The 20,994-nt window shown below is 39.4% G+C and overlaps 1 protein-coding gene across 3 annotated transcripts in view; it reads left to right on the top strand.

The window, feature by feature from the left end:
* Positions 1-1,957: 1,957 nt before the first annotated feature.
* Positions 1,958-20,994, top strand: part of LOC127976210 (forkhead box protein N3) — an 81,904-nt gene continuing 62,867 nt past the window's right edge. The window contains exon 1 of one of the 3 annotated variants that reach the window (XM_052580478.1): positions 1,958-2,260. The gene's annotated coding sequence lies outside the window, so the exon portion shown is untranslated. Of the gene's footprint in view, positions 2,261-2,300; positions 3,926-7,298; positions 12,979-20,994 lie in introns of those variants that run through there. The other 2 variants (XM_052580479.1, XM_052580480.1) reach the window with 2 other exon arrangements.

Here is a 20,994-nt window from a genome sequence, read left to right as displayed (position 1 = left end):
TCAGCTGTATATACACACTGCCAAACATTGCACCCTCAAGCCATTATGAGTCAATTATGTTAGGGTTAAACTTCATATAAAGCGCAAATTTATGCTGCGTACATGTTGCATGAAAGCAGGTACTAGATTGCATGTTTTTTGTCTTTTTAATGCTGTGCAAATTCAACATAAATGTGTTTACAATTAAATCACAATCATGGAGAAAAAAAAATATCATGCTTAGAATTATCATGGTTAGAATTTGCGTACTCTACTGGCTGAAACAATATTTAGAAAGATATATCTGCATAAAAGAAAAATGAACAAAAATAACATGTCTGTGTCCATCAGATGCTGTTTCACCCCTGAGAAGAAACACTGGTGCCTGTATGCACTTGTGTCCAGGGCCCCATCTCATGGTTCACGGGGGGCCCCCAAGATTTGCGGTAAGCAACTGAGTTTTCATTGTGAGGACATTAATCAACTGTTATTTAGATGAGGGCCAAGTTTCATTTGAGACACTTTATGTTCCTCACGAGGCATTTTTCACATAAGCATCCAGGGTATTTTACAATATATACCCCCGCCCCCCCTCACCCCCGAAATCTGTTTTTTGAAAAAGAAACGAGAAGCGCAGTTACAAAGCTCCCTGCTGAGGAGGTGGACTCAGCCCCCAGGCTGATCATATGGCCGGCGGCCTGATTCGTGCAGCTCTTGAGAGATATAAGCAGCCCAAATTTCCCTCTGTTTTGCAGTCTGCCGCTCCATGTGTTGCTTATATTTATAGCCCTGGCTGTAGTGTCCGTGCGCATAATAGTTTTAGCATTGCTGCCACATTTGCTATAGTAAACCCTTCAGAGTGGTAGCAAAGGATTTGGCGTTTAAATATTAGTATGTTTTGAAGGTTAGAGCTAAAATTAGACTTTTGTTTTCAGTATGTTTTCTAAGGATAGCGAGGGAGATAAAAGTAGGGGTTTTGACATTTTGGAAGAAATTTTTGTTGGATGCTGCTGATGTCATGGAAGTATTTTGTTATGACACACTCAAGCAATTTATTTGAATTAGAGGTTAAAAACAATTTAAGTCTCCCTTTAAATGACTATTTCAAATAAATATTCTCATCAGCTGATCTTCATGTGTAACAGATGTTAGGTAGAATATACAAGATGCTCTTTTCCTTACACATCAGTAGATTTGTACTGTCAGTCTCCAAAAAGCACCATGAAATATAAAACCATTTAATATGACCTGTGAATCATTTTTTTTTTACTAACGCTATGCAGTAGCTATTAAACCATAAAGTATTTTCTGTTGCCTCTATTTAATCTTGCTGCATTTTAATTAGTCACATGATATCATTGATGTTAAACCTGCAGATTAAATTTAAGAACTTACAATGAAGAGAGAAATCTAATCAGTGTATAACCACTTTCAGCTATCGTACTGTATTTCTCCAGGAGACTAGGAATGTAGCACACAAGTTGTAAGTATGCAAAGCAGCAGTGTAAATACTCTAATAAAGTTGAGCAAACAGGGAAAATGCTACAAGGAGGTCAGTCTTATATCAGAGTTTCCATGACTTCTAGATAAAAAATAAAAAATAATTAAAAAAAAAAACCTATATCATATACAGTAAAAACCTCTCATGGTTGATAAATTATATATTTACTTGAAAAAACAGGAATTGATATGCTATGTCATTTTGCAAAAAAGTAACAGCTTAAAACAAGATATGTATAACTTTAAGATATTTTTCAAGTATGTTTAGATATTTATACTGCAGACAACACAAGCATACTGAGTAAGAAAATTATTCTTATTATTTTTTTAGTAGATTAGATTGTAAATGGTCTTTCAACTATTATATTGTTTTCCAGGTAATGGATATCGAACAGCTCTCCATCTCTATCCATCTACAAATACCCCAGCAGTGGATCTGGCACAGCGCAGGACTTATCAGCCGTCTGTAGAGTGTAGCCCTGGGTTACACATAAAACAATCGCATTCTTTCAGTTAACCCCAGAGACACTAGGACCCAGCGAGTCTCTTCCCTCCTCATCAGGCTCCCTTAGTTCCAGAGCTCAGTGAGCGGTCTCAGAACAGAGTGCAAAGAGAGAGAGAGAAAGAGGGAGGGAGAGAAAAAAGCCAAGTGAATGTTAGAGCTCACTGTGGTCACTGCTGAAATACTGAAGCTGAGAGAAATGGAGGGATTAACCAGTTGGATTTAAAAATCTGGAGCTCATGCGGAGGCAGCCAATCAGAGGACAATCTGGATTAAAAGGTTTGTGTGTGATTGATCATTCTTGCTGTAATCTATCAAAGCTTTCTGTTTTGTCAGGAGTCAGCCGGTGTGCAAGAGCATTCGCGGGCATAAAGATGCCGCTGGGAGCTCCTGGCTGGTGAGTCTTGTTACGTGTGGGACATGTGCTACTTACACCGGATGAAATATTGTGACAGCAGAGACAGGAAAGAGGGCACGCTCCTGTCACTGAGGAATGAATGCAGCTGTAAACAGTGGAAGAGGTCTAGACTGTCTATTGCTGAGCTTGCCTTGGGGGTCATTTCCTTACTGTCCTAATAGACCAGTTGATGTTTTCCTTGGTGCCGATGAAGCAACATCTCGCCCTCAGGGGGTAGGACACTCTGTTCTGGTCGGCATTGTTTGTATTTGATGCTCTCGAGTTCAGCACCCAGGGTTCTGCGTGGGGAACTTTGCTCCAAGACTTGTCAACAAATGCGGTGTTAAATAAAGCAGCCACCGAGTGAAGTTTGAATGTACTTGCTGGCTGGAAAACAGGGAAGAAGTCAGCGCAGGGAAGAAGTGAGCCACATTGCTCCAAGCAATTTCACCCACTTAAACCAAGGAGACTACTGGGAAACTATGCAGTGATCGCTTTTTTTGTGTGTTCCCATTCCTGTCTGCAAGGAGAAACAGGCATATATTACTTTTTACTGTTGGTTCATTTCTAGTTTCGGCTGGGAAAACAAAGCTTTCTCATGGTAATCTGATAGTTTTAAGTTTCAGTTCTCCAGTTCAGCTGTCTTTTCTGTGCACAACAGCTGAAAGTCCTGTCCTGGATGCATGCTCCATGTCAGCTTTTTGCCTTGCAACTGTAATCCTGCATGCTCTCTGTTCATTTGCATTCATGAGCATTAAGTTCTGCTCATCCACAGTCTGGTGTTAAAACGAACCGCATGAGTGTGTTTGTACATAGCACATCCTGTGGATTTATTGTCATTAGAGCTGGACTCTGGTAACTCTGGCCGTAATGCTGAGCTCTGAGCCTTCTGTGGTTGTCTGTCTGCCAGTCTCTTTACCACAGTGTTATAGCAAATTCTTTCTGAGAATCAGAGATGCTGAGCTTGTGTTTTCCACAAGAGTTTCCATTTTTGTCCTAAAAAATACTGAAATAGCTTGATGGCATTGTCCTATTTGGAAAAAGCTGTTTTGCTGGAAAAAATGAGCTCTAGGATTAATAACCTACTTTAGTTTCTATAAATCTGAGTGCAGTGAAGATAGTTTTGGGCTGTTTTATGCAAACTGGCCTGTCGTGCCGTGCTGTAAGTTTTCCCTTACACTCTGTTTCCATGGCCCCCTCATGTGGCCGCTCTTCAGTGCCTATAGCACGAGCTATCTCCGCCTATGAAAACACGGCGCGTGATTGGCTGATCCTGCAGATGCACAGGAAGTTCAGGGTTTCTAATAACCACCCAGAGACACAGTTACCATAGAGACAAAGATAAGCCCCCTTACTAAAAAAAAGGGAAAAAGCCTGCATGCCATCACAGCAGCCTGCAGAAAGCGTCTGCTCTCTTTCTCTCTCTGTCTCTCTCTCTCCCACACTCTTCTGCCAGTTCTCCTATTAGCAGCTGCTCAAACAGTACAGCCCCTACCTTATGAAGGTTGCCTTCTCTCACTGCTCTTCAAATGCACTCAGCACTTAACGTGAGTTCTGCTTTGCTTTTTACAAACTTTTCTCAAATCCTGTATACATCGTTACCGTGCTCGTGCACTCACTCGTGTAAACTTCTGGTGAGCGCACCAGAACTGAAGGCTTTTAACAAATCTAAAGCATTGACCCGTGCCTAGAGGGCATGTTTGTGCTTTTGTGTGCACCCTTTCCAGTGGTTTGCATGGACCGTAACGTTGTCCCTCCGTCTGGCCAGAGCTATTTGTGGGATCTGATGTAATGGCAGGCTGTGTGTAATGTTGATACCACCGGCTGCACATTAATTGATTTCAGGAGTATTGTTGAGGCTGTTAAAATGCTGCCTCTCAGACCAAGAGCATTTGAAGGACTCGAGGCTACAGCCCACACTTTTAAGTCCGGTGCCTTGCAAACTGTTTTTAGCAAGCATCTTCTGCAAGTTTTCCTCAACAGTTGGAGGGAGGCTGTGGGGGCTGGGGTTGAGGAGCTGTTTTGTGTGACGTGCCGAAGGGAGGCAGAGCCGCCAGTGAAAGGGCTTCCTGTTGACAGGATTCTTGTGTTATCTGAGGAAAGGGCCTGTTGGCAGGAAATGTGTCAGCCGCTTGTTTTCTTTAAAGTAAGAGGATGTGTCGTGGTTCGCTTGTTTCGTCTTCGGCGGGAGGTTTGGAGAGGGGAGGGAAATCGCTTTGCTCAGAACTTTTGTGAAATTCGATACATGTTGCCTTGACAATTTCTCCTCAGTTGGTGCGCAACGCCGTTGTCATCATGGCATGAGAACAAAGCCTCTTGAAAGATCCAGTATCCTTGAACAAAACTGTATGCCCCATCGTACACCCTTTCAAATTCAAATGCCACACAAATTCCTGCCTAGAAAGTGACTATTACAGTTCAGATTTGGTTGTCGGAGCCGGTCTTAGAGGAGGGTTAAACCATGTCCGTTTACACTCGCCAACATGACAGTCTCTCCTTCGAGACCCCATCTCTTATTTGGCACATTTGCATTTCAGGAGATTAAGCATCAGAAGTTTCCCAGTATGGTGGGTGGCTGTTGGCTTGGGGCGGGCAAAGAGTTGGCATTATTCAAGCACGCTGGGCCGCGGGACGAGACTAGGGCGCTGTCCGTCCGTCACAGTTGAGAGGTGAAGCTGGCTGCCGAGGAGGTCAAAGCGCTTTTTATTTTGAGGCAGTGGAGTGTGGGGCTCCTCAGCGGTGCACCTCGTCTTCTTTGTCTGTCTGAGATCTTGTAACAACAGCCAGTGGGTTGTCAACGGGCAGAGTATTGCGCCGCCCCTCATGAACATTAAACAGCAAGGCAAATCGGAGACGAGCGCTCGACGAGGCAGAGAAATATGTCAAAACATCAGAGGAGTAGACGGGCAAAAAAACACCTGATGGGAAAGACTGGGAAATATGCATGATGGTTCAGATTCAGAGTTTCACTCAACGCTCTACTGTCGCGTGCCTTCTAGAGCGTAAAGTGAATACGGAAGAGGGTAGACTCAGATAGTCCTATTAAATGTTTTCGCTTGCGATTTGCAGCGGAATACTCCAAGGCTGTTTCCTTGTGATGTGTAGCTCGGCAAACTATTGGAGTCTGTGATAAAGGTCTCCAGTCAAAATGCATCTCCTCATCGGGTGTTCTGTCGCGTGTGACTGAAAGCGTCACGTCCTCAATCAAAATGAGGCCATACATCTTCACCCCTCTATGCTATCTCCCTTCTATCGCTCTCTCCCCTTGGTGACCTTCAAGCTTTTTATTTTATCTCTATCTTAGAGATTAAGTGTCTGGAATGCATGTGATGATGGTGGCAGCCTAATGAATGATAGACCCTTGGCAGCAGTACCTCTGGGAAGCACGTTTACCGCTTGCTGAGCTCTGGCTAAAAATGAGTGAGCTACAAAGACATGTTTTGAATCTCACACTTGTCTTGTTTTAATCTAAAATTGAACTCTATCCCCTTCTAGACCACCTTTTCTCTTGGTTTTCTTTCCTTTTTGCACAATCTTTCCTTATTTTTGGTGCCTCTCTGGTTGCACAGGAGGGAAAAATAACTGTACATTTGATGTAAACACTTGGGTTTCCAGCAGAGAAAAATGAGAATGAGAGGTGGCTGCAGTCATTTAGCCTCCTTGTTAGTGCGTCCTTCTCTCTTGCCGGAGACCCGGGTTCAAGGCCCGCATTGAAGCAAGTACGAGGTGTGGCGGTGAGGACCCGGGAGATAGGGGTTACAATTGCACAACTGGCTCTCCAATCCACTGGAATTATGTCCCCAGCAGACCTCTGCCAATCAAATAACAACAGACTCTAGAATGGTATTGACACTCAAGTTCACACCTGGGTCAAAAGGTGCTCTGCTGAAGGCACAATGGAGGATTTAACCTATAGTGCCCGGCGCCATTGAAGTCATGCAGTTAACACACTTCTAATTCAGTTTTAATGTGCATCTAAGAGTTTAAAGTAGCAATGTGGTCACCCAATGTTTCTAGATTTGTTTTAACTGTGTAATAGATTTGCTATGCACATGTATTGGCCATGACTTGATTGCAAATACTTAACAAAAATTAGACGAGTAAAGAAAATGCAGTAAGAATCACCCCTTAATTTAAATAAATGAACACAGGAAACGTCTCGGTTACGTATTTTAACTTTTGTTCCTTGAAGGAGGGGATGGAGAATTCATGTCGTACCCAATTCGTCGGTCATCCGACGTGATGTTGAGAGTGACCCACTGAAAGGGAACTGCTGTTTACAGGTTAATGTATTGTTTCCCATTCCATGACTAGTAAAATAAAGGAAACTTATTTTCTGCAATACTGCCACCTGGGAGGTTAACAAGGTACTGGCACTGGAGTAGGATATTTGCGTGTCACGTTATCATAAGAGTCCTGTTCATTTTAAATATTGTGGTTATTGCCAATTCCAGTATATCATTTGAATATCATTTATTTATTTATTTATTTAGGGGTATCACGATATACCTGTATTGACAATAACTGTGATATTCAAATCTTGAAATATAGATAGATAGATATATCTAGAGATAGACAGGATATATATATATATATATATATATATATATATATATATATATATATATATATATATATATATATATATATATATATATATATATATATATATAAGGATTTATATATTAGTGCTGTCAAAGGATTAATCACGATTAATAGCATCCAAATAAATGTTTTTGTAATATAAGCGTGTGTACTGTGTTTATTATTTATTTATTATTTAAATATAAATACTCACATGCATGTCATATATTTAAGAAAAATGTGTTATGTTTATATATTAAATACATTTATATATAATATAAATTCTACAAATAGATATATACATGTAAATAAATGTAAATAATGTAAAAAAATATACTGTATGTGTGTGTATTAATACATAATAAATTTACACAGTACACATGCATATATATTATGTAAATAAAAACTTATTGTACACACATGTTTGTTTTTGTGAAAAGTGGGGACATCCCATAGGCGTAATGGTTTTTATACTGTACAAACTGTATATTCTATGGCCCTACATCAACCCTACACCTAACCCTCACAGGAAACATTGTGCATTTTTACTTTCTCACTCTGTATGGTTTATAAGTGTTTTGAAATATGGGGACATGGGTTATGTCCTCATAAGTCACCCTCTCCTTGTAATACCTGTGTCATACCCATGTCATTATACAGAGTTGTGTCCTGATATGCCCACATATACACACATACATAGGCCTATATATTATGTAGCATAATATAAAACAGTCCGGTCTGAAAATTTTCACTGTTCTACAAATTAACTGACATGTCAAATCTTCAATTCAAAATTTTTTAAAATATTTGATTCTTTTAAGATTTAAGGTTTGAATAATTCGTAATTTAAAGTGAGAAGAAATCAGGTGTTTTTCCTCTGAGTTTAAGCTCTGGTGGCTTTGTGTGTGTGTGTGTGGTGTGATTATAGTGAAGACGGACTGTGTTTTTGGGCCTATTGGATCAGTGTTGTTAAGAGGGCTTGCATTGTTCAAACTGATCCTATTGTCCTCTGTTCTGTAGGCATCAAGGGCATTGAGGACTCTGTCTATATAGCCAGTGGACACAGTCTGTTCCTGCTTACATCGAGGGATGTTTGCACCCAAGGAAATAGGGACACTTGCTTTCTCTAACACAGAAAAACATACAGGTCATTTAGGAGTCAGCTTTAAGAGAAAATGTAGAGTTTAGCTGATTGGAACAGTCGGTATCGTTTTATGTAGTAGGAGTAAGTGGTTTTTGGATCTAGCTTTATCCTTTAGAGGTGGTTTATTAACAGTACCGCACTTCAGCCGTGGGCTTCATACAAACCTGCTGAGTTTTCTGCTCATTTCAGACAACTCCCAGCGGAGCTGATGCCCTGATTGTTTGAGAAACCTGACAAGTGCGAGCCATCTCAGAGTTCAGCTTGAACACATCCTCGCAGGCCGGATCTCATTCGGAAAACTCGGGAGAATCAAGTCATTTCCATCTCCTCTCCCGATCTATCATCAGTGTCATATTTCATTGATATTGCTTTCATTTTTGTTCTGTCAGGAAGGGCACAGCCCTGCTGTCGAGCATATAAACAACTGTATTTTACGGGGCTCTTGTGCAGCAGGGTGGCTCTCAGCTTCATTTTCAGCGCACTATGGTTTGTATCATTCTCTCTATTCATCACACGCCCGTGTGCGCACACACACACACACACATCCTGTGCCCAATCACAAGCCCAAGGCTAAATGTGTCTTCAGTGAATGACTGTCACCTCTCAGTATCAAAACACATTCAAAACATTGTTGACATCCAGGCACTGACTCCGCATCGATTTACTACTCAAGCGAAAGTGTTTTATCACGCCGAACTTTGTGGGTTTTTTGTCAACTTGCTTTATTTATTAAAAGAGAGTAAATTCTTTGCTGGTGGCTTCCTCAAAGCTGCACTACATTTGCTGCTTTTAATGTGCAAATCACCTCATTCTGTGCTGCCACCTCTTCCCATAGATGCCGAGCAACTACCATTCTGCCTCTGCTTTCACGCTTACGCACTTTTTCCCCCTGATATAACACTTTTCTCTTTAGCTTTACTTAGCAGTGTGCCCCCAGTCCACTTGACCTGTTTTTACTCAATAACTGTTCATTTAGCCTGGAAAATGGGACCGTTTCTAAAGCAGCAATCCCAGCTCCTCAGGCTTTATGAATGTGCTCATCAAATGAAGAGGGGTTGTAGAGGTGTTAGTGACTTGTGGAAAGCCCTGAGCCTGGCCTGAGCCCTCATTAATGACTTTAGAGAAGTGGCCAGCGCTGATGAGCCTAACCCCTCGAATTACTCTGCTTTGATGTGAGCCAGTGCATTGTAATGCTTGTTTGAGTTTAATGAAATGCCAGATGAGGATCGGTTCTTGATTGGGCGAGGGCTTGGAGTGCTCTGGGTGCCATTCCCGGTTAACAAGTGAATTTTCAGGTCTGTGGATTACGCAAGAGTGGTTTATTTTCTCAAACGTCTGATTATTTTGACGTGGTAGTAACGCAGGCTGGCTGGTTGGCACGGAGCCTGACAGTTTTGTGAACAGCATGAGGATAGGGGTCTGTTGACTGACACATCGCACCGAGACGTCTCCGCTGGGGGTAAAGCACCAGACCACACCAGAGGAGGGACAGTGCGACGTGGGGGAAGAAACATTGCACATTTGACAGCTCTTCTATTTCGCACTTCTAGTTTTTCTTTCTCCACCCCGCCCCCACTCTCATCCTCCTCTTCCTCTCTTTTAGAATGTCTGTGCATCAGCACCTTCCCTAAGGTGGACGATCTAATCAGGACAGTATCATTTCTCTCTCCTGCGGCAAGCTTTGCCTCGGCAGCACCTGTCAAACGCTCTCTGTCAGAGGGCAGAGTGACTTTGAAGCCCTACTAATGACCCTAGATAGCTTTTCTCTCACGATCTCTTCCCAGATCTTGAAGAAATGCGCTTCATCTTGCATACAGATGATTTGTCCACTGGAAGTTGTGGTTTCTCTGATAATGTGGGAATGAAATGCTTCAAGTAGCATTTAAAATGAACACTGTTGTAAGTCTTTTTCAGTGAGATTATTCATAAGCAACAGAAAATGTTTTTTAACAACTTTTTTTTTTTTTAAAAGAGACCTGGGTTCTTTTTTAAATGTATGTATTTTTTTTTATTTATTAATTTATTTAGCACTTTGATGTAAAAAGTATTTTTGGGGAAATTGTGGGAGGATATTTACATTTTACTTTTTTCTTGCATTCAATAGGTATGGTGTGGTACACTCATTAACAACAGCAGGAAGATACATTTTTTGTGCTTCTCCCAAATTCTAGAAAAGACACATTTTGAACCAAAAAATGTCTAAAATATAAATATATACTAATATAAGTAAGTAGTTTAATACCTTTGGTGACATGACATGGCCATTGTCTTCCAAACAGCTGGCTTCATGTTCTCATGTTTTTGGTAGCAACACAAAACGCCTCTGAAGTCGGTCTTGCTTTTTAGTGTGCTTTAAGCGTGTTTGCCACCATCCCAGCTGGAGTGCAGTTTTCCAGTTCCCTGTGTTGCCATGACATTATCAACAAGAACAAACTTTGGGCTTGTGACAGTCAGCCTCCGCCAGTGTTTGCTGAAGATAAGTGAAAGAACCACAGGTCTTCAGATGCCTTGACAACACACACCAAAGGGAAAATAAAGAGACGGACCTCTGGCCAGCCATTTTCTGTTTGGAATGTAGATTCGTTCCCCTTTCTGCGAACACTTTCCACGCCAGAGCATCATGTGAAAGCGCTCCCTAGTGCTATGTTTTGTTTTAACTCGATTATCAAAAGAAAACCGCCCTTCCATGGCCATCAGGCTGCATTGTCCTAGCGTTTTGTCATATTTTTCCAGGCCGAAACAAATTCAATTGGAAATCTAATTCTGTTTGTGAGGGAGCTGATTAGCAGGGCGGTGTTTCACTGGGGACAGTTTATGGTGTGGTAATGGAATGACATGTATAAATTGTCATCTGACACAGAGATCAAGTGAACCGGAGAACAGTAAACATGGCCGTCTCGTCTTCTTTCGGTTTATACCCTTCACCTTGCTCTGGAAGGTTACCACTCTTGGTTTAATGGTTGTGTGTAGAACAAGGGCAGAAATTAACTGATATTAGCCCCCTAGAGTTGATTTCCAGGGGCATTTTTTTTTATTGTGTCTTTGCTGTCATTTATGTCAAATATTTAAATTTAACCCGTTCACAAAAAAAGAAAAAAAGAAAACATCAACATCAACAAAATCCATTTTTACACTGCAGAGGTAAAACAGAAACTGCCTTTGACATGGCATTCATGCTTAGTTTCTATTTAATGCTGCTCAAAGCTGCATGTATTTACACAGCAAATGCATAATGTACATATCCTACTGTACTCAGAGTATGAAAATTATAACATAAAACATAAACCTATTACAGGTTAGGCCTGTTATATTATGACAAAAATCATTATTGCTCTTGATATTGTAAAAATGATGCATTTTTATGGATTAGAAAATTGAGACTTCATATTGGTTATTTTAGTAGCTTGAAAAAACATATTCAAACGGGAGTAAATCGTATGCAGAAAACAGGAAGAAACATCACCGAAGCAGGTCATGACTTCATTCTAGCGTATGTTATGCGCTCTATTACAATTACTGAATCTGTCTAGACTGCAAAATTAATTTCTTTATAAATTTTTGCAGTTTCTACATGTGCTGAACAAAACTCCAGTATTTTTGATGGTTGGCCATTGGCCATTTTATTCATGCATACTTGTGGAATTTGGTTAAAATACTCAACGCTGCAAAGAAAAAAAAATAAGTAAAAAAAAAAAGTCTGCTTCAACGCGTAATGCTGCAATCTAAATGTAATGCCTCAATCAGCACATTTATCTTCACGTTTCACTTTAATCACGACATCCATAATAGAATTGTACAGGGGAATTTTTTTGCCACCTTATCTTACATTTTGGTGGCATTTTTGGTTATAATACTACAACACTGCAAAGAAAAAAATGTGTAAAAAGAAATCTGATGCAATGAGTAATGCGACAATCTAAATGTTAAGCTGCAGTCAACACATTTTCACTTTAATCGCGACAACCATAATATAATTGTGTGTAATATAAACACCGTATCTTAAATTTTGTTCTTTTTGGTGGATTTTTTTGCCCAAAACCCCTGTTAATTTCCGACCCTGGTATTGAACCAAGAGGTTGTACCTCAAGGTTACGCAAAGACTGTGAAATGTCCTCCATGGCGTCATGTGTGCTGCCCCAGCACTAATTCTGCGAGAACCCCGTGTATTTCCTTTAGAACGATGAAACAGGGAGATATGCATTTTTTGGTCCATGGCTGTGCGATCTTAACCTCAGCTCTAATTGCCTGTGTCAGCTGTGGGCAGGGATAGCGAGGCGTGATAACTTAATGCGCCAGCCCCAGATCCTGCTGACTCAAGCACGGCATATGTTTTCCTGCGCCTTTCCTAGCCCAGGACAAAGCTACAGAAATCTAAACAAGATGTATGCGCTGCCTGCTTCTCATGTGCGCTCCTAAATAGTTTGTCACTGCCGCATTAGAATTGGATGTGAACTGCGCTCCTGGGAAGATGGCTGAGATGAAAACTCATCTGGATGTAAACATATGGCAGGCAGTAACGTGTGATAGGTGTGTTGGTGGTTAATTAGCAGAGGATAGCGACAGAGACTGTGTGTTATCGTGGCCTCGGCCTCATGGCTTTTGTTTATCTGGCACGCGGTCAGGCTGCAGCTGCGTCGGCCCGAGCCGATGTGTGTGTGTGTGTGTGTGTGTGTGTGCTCACACCTGCCCGCTCCTCTCCCGCTAATCAGAGCAGATTACACTTCGCAATTAGTCTCCCAACAGCTCATCACACCACGCCAAGACCAGAGCTCTCATCTCCTCAAAATCAGCCGCACTTGGCAGCAAAAGGCGACTGCCGAATGTATAAGATCTCTCAGCCTGCCGAGCAAGGAAAGAGAGATCTTCGGAAAGGTAACTCTCATTTCCCTGTCTTCTCTTGCCAGAGACATATTCTACATCTGTTATCCGTGCCTGCTGTTTATGCTCGAATGTGTGTTTATGGAGAGGGGGTTTTATACGCCTGTATGTCCTCCGCTTCTTGCAGGGCCCGTTAATCTGTCTAGATCAAATAAAAGTCGTCAGAGATGATAAATCTTGCCTGAGACCATCAGCTTGAGACCCCAAGCTTCGCCGTTGCTAGGCAACTGTGTCAGAGGAGCATTGTCAGATTGCGTGGCTCCACTTTTCTGCCAAAGCTTTGGCAGAAGGTACAAACACCTGACTCCCTCAGATTAGGCAGCCTTTAAGGAAGTGTGCGCCTGCCACTGATCAAACTCTGGCTCCCGCTGATGTGCGTATGAGTGAGGCAGAGAGAGATTGAGAAGAACAGGATATATATTTTGATTACCTCTATCTGTCTCCTGCCCAGGTTTGAGAAGTAGATTTGAGTCTGCTAGATTCAGGACATGAAAAAAAGTCACTGAAAGTTTCTAAAATAAGTCCCTTATGCTTACCTAGGCTGCATTCATTTGACCAAAAATACGTCATCAAACATGAGTTTTTCTAGATGCTTTGCTGAATAGAAAGTTCAAAGGACATCATTGATTTGAAATATAAATATTTTAGTAACATTATAAATGTCTTTACTGACACTTTTCATCAATTCAATGCATCTTTAATGCATATCAATTCATTTATTTCTTTTTTAAAAATCATACTGACTTCTTTCAGACTTTTACTTTTCTTACTTTTTCCATATTTTATTCCCTGTTTACGCACAATGATAGGGACACTTAACATATAAAGGCAGAGATACACTCTAAATTATTGAGATTGAAAGAAATTAGGGTTTTAATGAGTCAGATTCTCTTATTAATGATTTCACTGATGATTATTTTGTCCTTGATGTGGTTTCAGTAGTGTTGTTGTGTCACTGTCAGAATATTTTAATAATTTGTTCCACATATGCGGCACACTGGGAAACTGTAGTACTGCCTCCAGCACTGCAGACATCACAGTAGGCCTTATTAAGGTAAATTTGTGCAGTTATTTCTGTTTTATAGTAAACTGTGCCTCCATACACTGGGCTATGTGAATTAAGTGTATGATGAAGTTTTTCAATCTCACTCTTTCTCTTTCTACATTCACCTTTTATGAAGGTTTTTTTTTTAACAGTTCTTTTCAGAAGAATATCTGGAATATCAGTTAATCAGTTATATTTTTTGATGAAAAAGATCCTTAAAAGAAGATGGATCGTCTTCTGCTGGTTTAATTTTCCATGAGAATCTATGGATGAGGGCCTTGAGTTGAGCATTGAATTATCATTATCATTATCATGGATTATCTGTTCACTATATGGCAGCTGTTTCCTATAATTCCTGCATTCATGAAACGCTTGTGTTTTACAAATGACAGTTGGGTTCATTTGTATTTTCACCTGGGTCAAATTTTAGTTTCCGCCACAGGCACAATTTCCATTTAATAATGCCACACTGCTAAAAATATAGGGAAAAAAACAGTTGACACAAGTATTTACAATTTAATGTGTTCACCTTTGCACATGTGCTGTTTAATTGAGGAATAAATAATTTGCAACCATTTAACCTTAACTGCAAATCAAATGCAATGAATAATATTTTAATTATGCTGTGCCAGCATTGCCGGTGCATGAGTATTTGTGCATGCACATGTTTATGTGTGTGTGATTTGACTGCCTAAATTTAGTGGTGCAGAGAGCAGCTGTTTTACTCACCTCATTAAGGGCTGTATCCTTTACAGATGAACAGTGACGCTCATGCTAAGATCAGCCATCAGTGCACAAAAAATATATCTCACAAAAATACACTATGGGCTCTATTTAACAATCTAAGCACATGGCGCAGGTGCACTCAGGACATGTCTGAATCCACTTTTGCTAGTTTTTACAACGGGAAATGGTCGGCGCACCCGGGCACATGGTCTAAATGGGTTGTCCCTATTCTCTTAACGAGTAATGGGTGTTTTTTGGGTGTAACATGCAATAAACCAATCAGAGTCTCATCTCCCATCCCTTTAAAAGCCAGTTGCGCTTGCACCATGGCACACACCATTTACTGTACGGAATGTCATTTTTCATTTAAAAAATGTTTTATGTGCTGCTGGGCATCCCTGTATGTGTAATAAGAAATGTGTATGCGCGTTGTGCACCCGCCTATAAGTGCATATTATTGATGTGCTCTTTAAATAACGAATAAATATTTCCAGGTTTGAGTGGGTCTATGGCGCAGCCTATTTTCAGTTCCTCAAAATAGCAATGTGCCAACAGTGTTCCTGAACGCATCTCTGTTTTAAGTCATTCATTTTTTAATGTGAGCCGGCGTCGAGCAGCGGCGAGTAGGGGTGCGCAGATCGATCTAAATATCGATAGTATCGATGCCAACACTGGTATTGGTATCGGATTGATACAATTGTAATTGAATCGATATTTTAATTTAAATATCTCTCATCTACGTTCATTATACTTTGCTCTTGTGTCTTCTACCTCTACAATCCTGAGCAAGTGCTGCTTTTACATCCACATCCTGGTCCACTTTGCTACTCCTCCCCCTCCTGCTGCTCTGCTGTGATTTGTTATTGTGTCGTCACGTGATTCACTGACACAATGCGCCGAGGAGCGTAGACCTACTGCACTCCCCTACACAAAAGTTTTTTTTTTTTTTTTTTAAGTAAAAAGTATCGTATTGGAATTGGTATCGGCGATACTGACCCTATATGTATTTGGTATCGGATCGATACCAAATTTTGCAGTATCGCCCACCACTAGCGGCGAGGATTGGCGTGGCATGACTTGGCTGTTGAGAGCGCCGAGGAGAAATCAGGGCAACTTCATGGTAATGAGCTATGACGTGTTGGGGCAGCAACTAATCAGAACGTAGAAGTCCACCGCTTGAGAGGATTCCAGAGAACGCAGCTCTGACCACATTAGTTCCCAAGCATAAGGTTGATTATTGCTGTGGCGGTTTTGCAGTAATCTATGATGTGTCTCTGTTTGCGTTCAGGGACATAAAAAAATAAATTAAAAATGATACGTGGACCAAGGTGTCTGAGACTGTTCATGTTTCTGGTGAGTTGCTGATGTGCAGTAACGATACAAGAATAATAATCTAATGATATAATAAATAATACCAGGCTACAGTAGTCCCAGATTACTTTTACACACATTTCCTTGATTATACTTGCATTAAGTAATGTTTATACTTGATTATATTTACTTAAGTAACATTTTCAATTCATGACATTTACTTGCATCAGAGTATTTTTAGAGTGCTTTATACATTATTAGGTAAAGGACCTTAATACTTCGTCCTCAACAATATTTAATGAGATTAACTTATAGCGTTACCCTCATTGTAGTCAGTCTGCCCAAGATCAACAAGTTTGTTTGTTTTGCGGCCACTTTAAATGCAAGATAAGCATACTATCTATGTGTGTGTGTGTATATATATATATATACTGTAAAGAAGTAGGAATATTCAGATACAAGGACACCTTTTGGCATTATTAGATTTAAAAATGACATTATTTCTCTCTTTTGTTGGCCTTTTTTACAAGTCTTTTCACTATATTTGTGAGAACATTTTCATACACGCAAATGACCTCTTTCTCAAGGCTGCTTTACAAAATAACAGATCTTGTTTTATGTGAAAGCTGAATGAATGTGGAGTGATCATGTTTGAAAGGAGAGCAGGTCAAATGAGCAGGAGAGCTTAAGAATCTCGCTCACATGCTCTCACTGACCCCGCTATCACTGAGACGGCTTTGTTTAGCACTGATATGAACCCTCTTCCTCTGGTTATAACTGTACCATGAGCTTAATTCAGTAGCGCCGCCTGCCACAATGATGAATGATAGCTTATCTCCGTGACCACAGTTGACCTCTGGAGGTGTGCGCTTGTGTGAGAGCGCGGGCCAGGTTTTGTCGACACTGCAGAGGCCGGCGGATGACCCAATAAAGAAAATGGCTCAATTAATATACAAAATATGTCTTAAAGTAAATGCAAAGAGGTTTTTGCGTGGGTTTGGTTTAGGTTAACAGAATAGAAAATCTAATTAGCCCAACATTAATGAAAGGTGTTGGTGTTTGTATGTATTAGGGCAGGGTAAAAAAATTTGCTTTTTCGATTTTAATCCATTCACATATTAATAAAACAATATAAATTCTAAAATCCCAAGAATCGATTAGTCTTGCCTGTTTTAAACGGAACATTGTAACGCGACTCCCATTCAATAAATCACAAGATAAGCTTTGCTATTTGTTACTTTTAATATAAAACAGTCTCAGATTTCGAATTCTGTCCATTTTATTACAATATAAATTTTTACTATTTGTCAATATTTTATTTTAATAGTAAATATTTAAATAAATCCGTTAAGTTGTTACGACATTTAAATAGCACCATTTAAATGTTTATATTTAAAAAAAAAAACTAATTGGAGTAGAAATCTCATTATTTAATTGAAAGATAATTAGTGTTATAGCTTTAATATTATAAACACTTAATTGAGTTTAATTAAAGTTAATCTTAAGCTGATTTTAATGTAGTACCAACTGGCTCTCATGTATATTTTACAGCATAAGTTGAGTTTTTTTGCTTGAGAAATACATAAATTTCTTTTCATGTACTGTAACTGTTATATATCCAAAATAACCAATATTAAAGTGAAGTTAAATCAGAATCGTAACGAATTGCGAGCTTGTGAAGCATAATCGAATGGAATTCAATCTTGAAATTTGTCAAAACCCAGCCTTAGTTAAAGCAATAAGCCCCAAGAAGCCGTGGTTTACAGTGAATTTATAACAGCAAAGGGGCTTTGTTAGGCACGACGCGAAGTGGAGATCCAAACAATGTGGTTAAATAGTAACACAGAAGTAAACAAAGGTGTATGTTTGTAGTGTAATTTACAACAGCTTTGAGTGCGGCTCAACCAATCAGAATCAAGGACCGGAACTATCTGTTTTATAGATGTATCTTGACTACAATGTTGTTAATTGGCATTAACGTGTATGTTCTGTTTCTGTTTATGTCCTTGTTTGTCACTGTGGAAGAGGAGGCTGGGTGATTAGAGGTGGATCCTGAGATACAGGAGACGGTATTATCATCGGTGCGTGAATGAACGTTTCTGATCCAGGCTTGGTGGTTAAAGATTAAGACTGCTTTACAACCTCATCTAGCAGGATTTCTGCAGAAAGTCGGGAATCTGTTTCCTGGGCCGTGATGTGCCTATGTGTGAGTTGTGTCCTACACTGAACTGTGATTTACTGAGTTAATGGTCTCTCCCTTTCCCTTGAAGGACTTCAACATCACCTTGGTCCTTCTCTCAGTCCAGTGCTCGCTCTGATAACATCAGTCTCCACTAAGGGAGGCTTATCACTGAGCCAGGCCTGCCATTGTGTTTATGGCTGTGCTTTGAATCAGTAAGACTCCTCTAATATATATCTGCAGGGCTCGTAAAGGAGCCGGTGTATAGCTTTTATTGACTCCTCTGGAAGACATTGGAGACGTAGATCAAAAGGAATGTGCTCCGAAATGCTTGCGGTTAGGGACGAATATACTTTCATTTAAGAACGAGCGGTTTGCGTGCTGTCTTCCCCTTTGAGTAGTACATGTGGAAAAAGGATGCTGTGTCTGTGCAGTTGCTGTTTGTTTTAGAGTCAGTTGCTGTGCTCCGAAACCTAGTGAGGCAGCATATTAAGACAAAGTTTGTTCCAAAAACATAGTGCATCCTAAATAAACTTGTTTTAGTCCAATTTTAAGGCGGCAGCGCATGTATTGTTCACAGAGGATGCAATGTCAGAATGCATTGCAAGAAGTTAAGAAAATAATAATTAATAGAAAGAATAATAAGAATATACGTATATTTTCTGCAATACTTGAATTATATATACAAATATATCAGTGTTATTACTTGTATCACCCAGATTGTATTTATTCTTATGCTTATGAGACCATGAGACCCACTTTATATATATATATATATATATTAGTGCTGTCAATCGATTAAAAAAAATTAACTAATTAATCGCACAATTTTTTAAAATTAATCGCGATTAATCGCAATTAAAAGACTGAAACTTTTTGGATATGTAAATGTAAAATGTAAATAATTAATGTAATCTCAAGACAAAGAAACTATTTAAATTCAAAATATGATTGTTTATTGGAATTTTTGTTTAACTTGTAACACAGATTTTCTCATGTAAACAACATACCTGCAATAAACCATCAATATCCTCCAAATTAACTGTTGGCTTGAAAGCCATATTTGAGCCACATTTGAATTTCAAAACAATCAATGCCAATAAAAAACAAAAATGATTTCCATGTTGAATTCTAAGTGGACTGCAAAAAAATTCCAAAGTATAGTCATTGCCAGTGCTTTAAGTGGGCCAGTACGCACAGGTACTCAGTACCGCCACTTCCAAATATAGCTCTTGAGCGTACCGCCACCTCTCCGTGCGCCCAGAACGTGCCTGTAGCATACCGGTACGCTCATTTGGACATCTGTTTTAATAGAGGTTTTAATCTTTTACCTGCACTGCCGATTTTCAGAGCGCCCTTCACAATGCAAGCTTCCTAATTCATCCCACCCAGAGCAGAAACTACATTACCCATTCACCCTTAAGTTATACAAGTGAATAGCGCATGTGTCGCTTTTCATACTGTTAAGTGTCAACAACTCAACGTGGCCGGAGAAGGTGTGTGAAACTCGTTGTGAGTTATACTAAAGCAAAATCTTGAGTATTTATTGTCTGATAAACATTAAAAACTGTCTGCGGAGGTTGAGTCGTCCTGCAGCCCCCGCTGGCTGTTCATTGGCTGCAGCATCTTTTTTCTAAGTTCTAAAAAAATACCGTAGACGGCAAGGCACAAATTTAGATATTCATTTATGTAATTAATCTATAGCCTATGCACAAAGACAATATGATCTTTTTGTCCCCTTTTTGTTTTAAAGCTTGATGAAGAGAGAGAGCGCAAGTTGCTGCAGCTGAGGAGGACAGTGATGCACGCGTACAGGAGTGATTGACAGTTCGCGGCACTGTGTACAAAAAATACTCCGCTACACAATTATTTCGTTATTTTCGTTTAAGCTTATTAACGTTAGCGTTACAGAAAGGTCTGATTTACGCACTGTTACAGTCATTGTTTTTTTTTTTTTTTTTTTAAACAATGACATTTGAGTTCATGATTTTAATGTTGCTGTTTCTTGTGGCAGACTAAATGAAGAGTAATGTTTCTTGTGGCAGACTGAAGAGTAATCCGGCAGAGTTTTATACTGAAACTTTCCGTCTAAAAGTCCTTCCTTGGTCTTATCCATATTTCTTTGCACGTTGAACACACATAGGCCACAACTGGAAATAAAAAAAAAACTGCAACCGCGCTAATTGCGTTATTTTTTTTTAACGCGTTAAATATTTCAAATTAATCGAATGCGTTAACGCGCTAATTTTGACAGCACTAATATATATATATATATATATATATATATATACATTTTTTCAATCAGTGCTATTTTAGTATTATTTATATAGTTGTATTAATATTTAGAATTAGCTTTTATATGTCATATTTTCAATATAATTTTAAAATTTAAATTGTAGTTTAAATTGTTTTATTTTTGTTGTGTGCTATCATTTCTTAGTTTTTGTAAAATAATGATAATAATAATCATCATCATCATCATCATTTTTTCTATTTTAGATTTTAATCCAGTTAATTATTTTAGTGCTTCAGCTTCAGCTTAATTTTTTTTTACAATTATTTGCCAAGGTAACAATTATTATTATATATATTTTTAGTTATTAAAATAAAACTGAAAAAAAAAAAAATTTAATAGTTTAAGGTTTTAGTTAATTATAACACAGACTTGAACATGATCCAGGCCAAAACGTATTTAAATTGAAACCTTGATTCTTCCATTAGGATCTGTGAGGAGTAAAAAAAAATTGGT

Source organism: Carassius gibelio, chromosome B17, assembly GCF_023724105.1.
Source record: "Carassius gibelio isolate Cgi1373 ecotype wild population from Czech Republic chromosome B17, carGib1.2-hapl.c, whole genome shotgun sequence".
Taxonomy (NCBI): domain Eukaryota; kingdom Metazoa; phylum Chordata; class Actinopteri; order Cypriniformes; family Cyprinidae; genus Carassius; species Carassius gibelio.
This window is presented reverse-complemented; position numbering and strand designations above follow the sequence as displayed.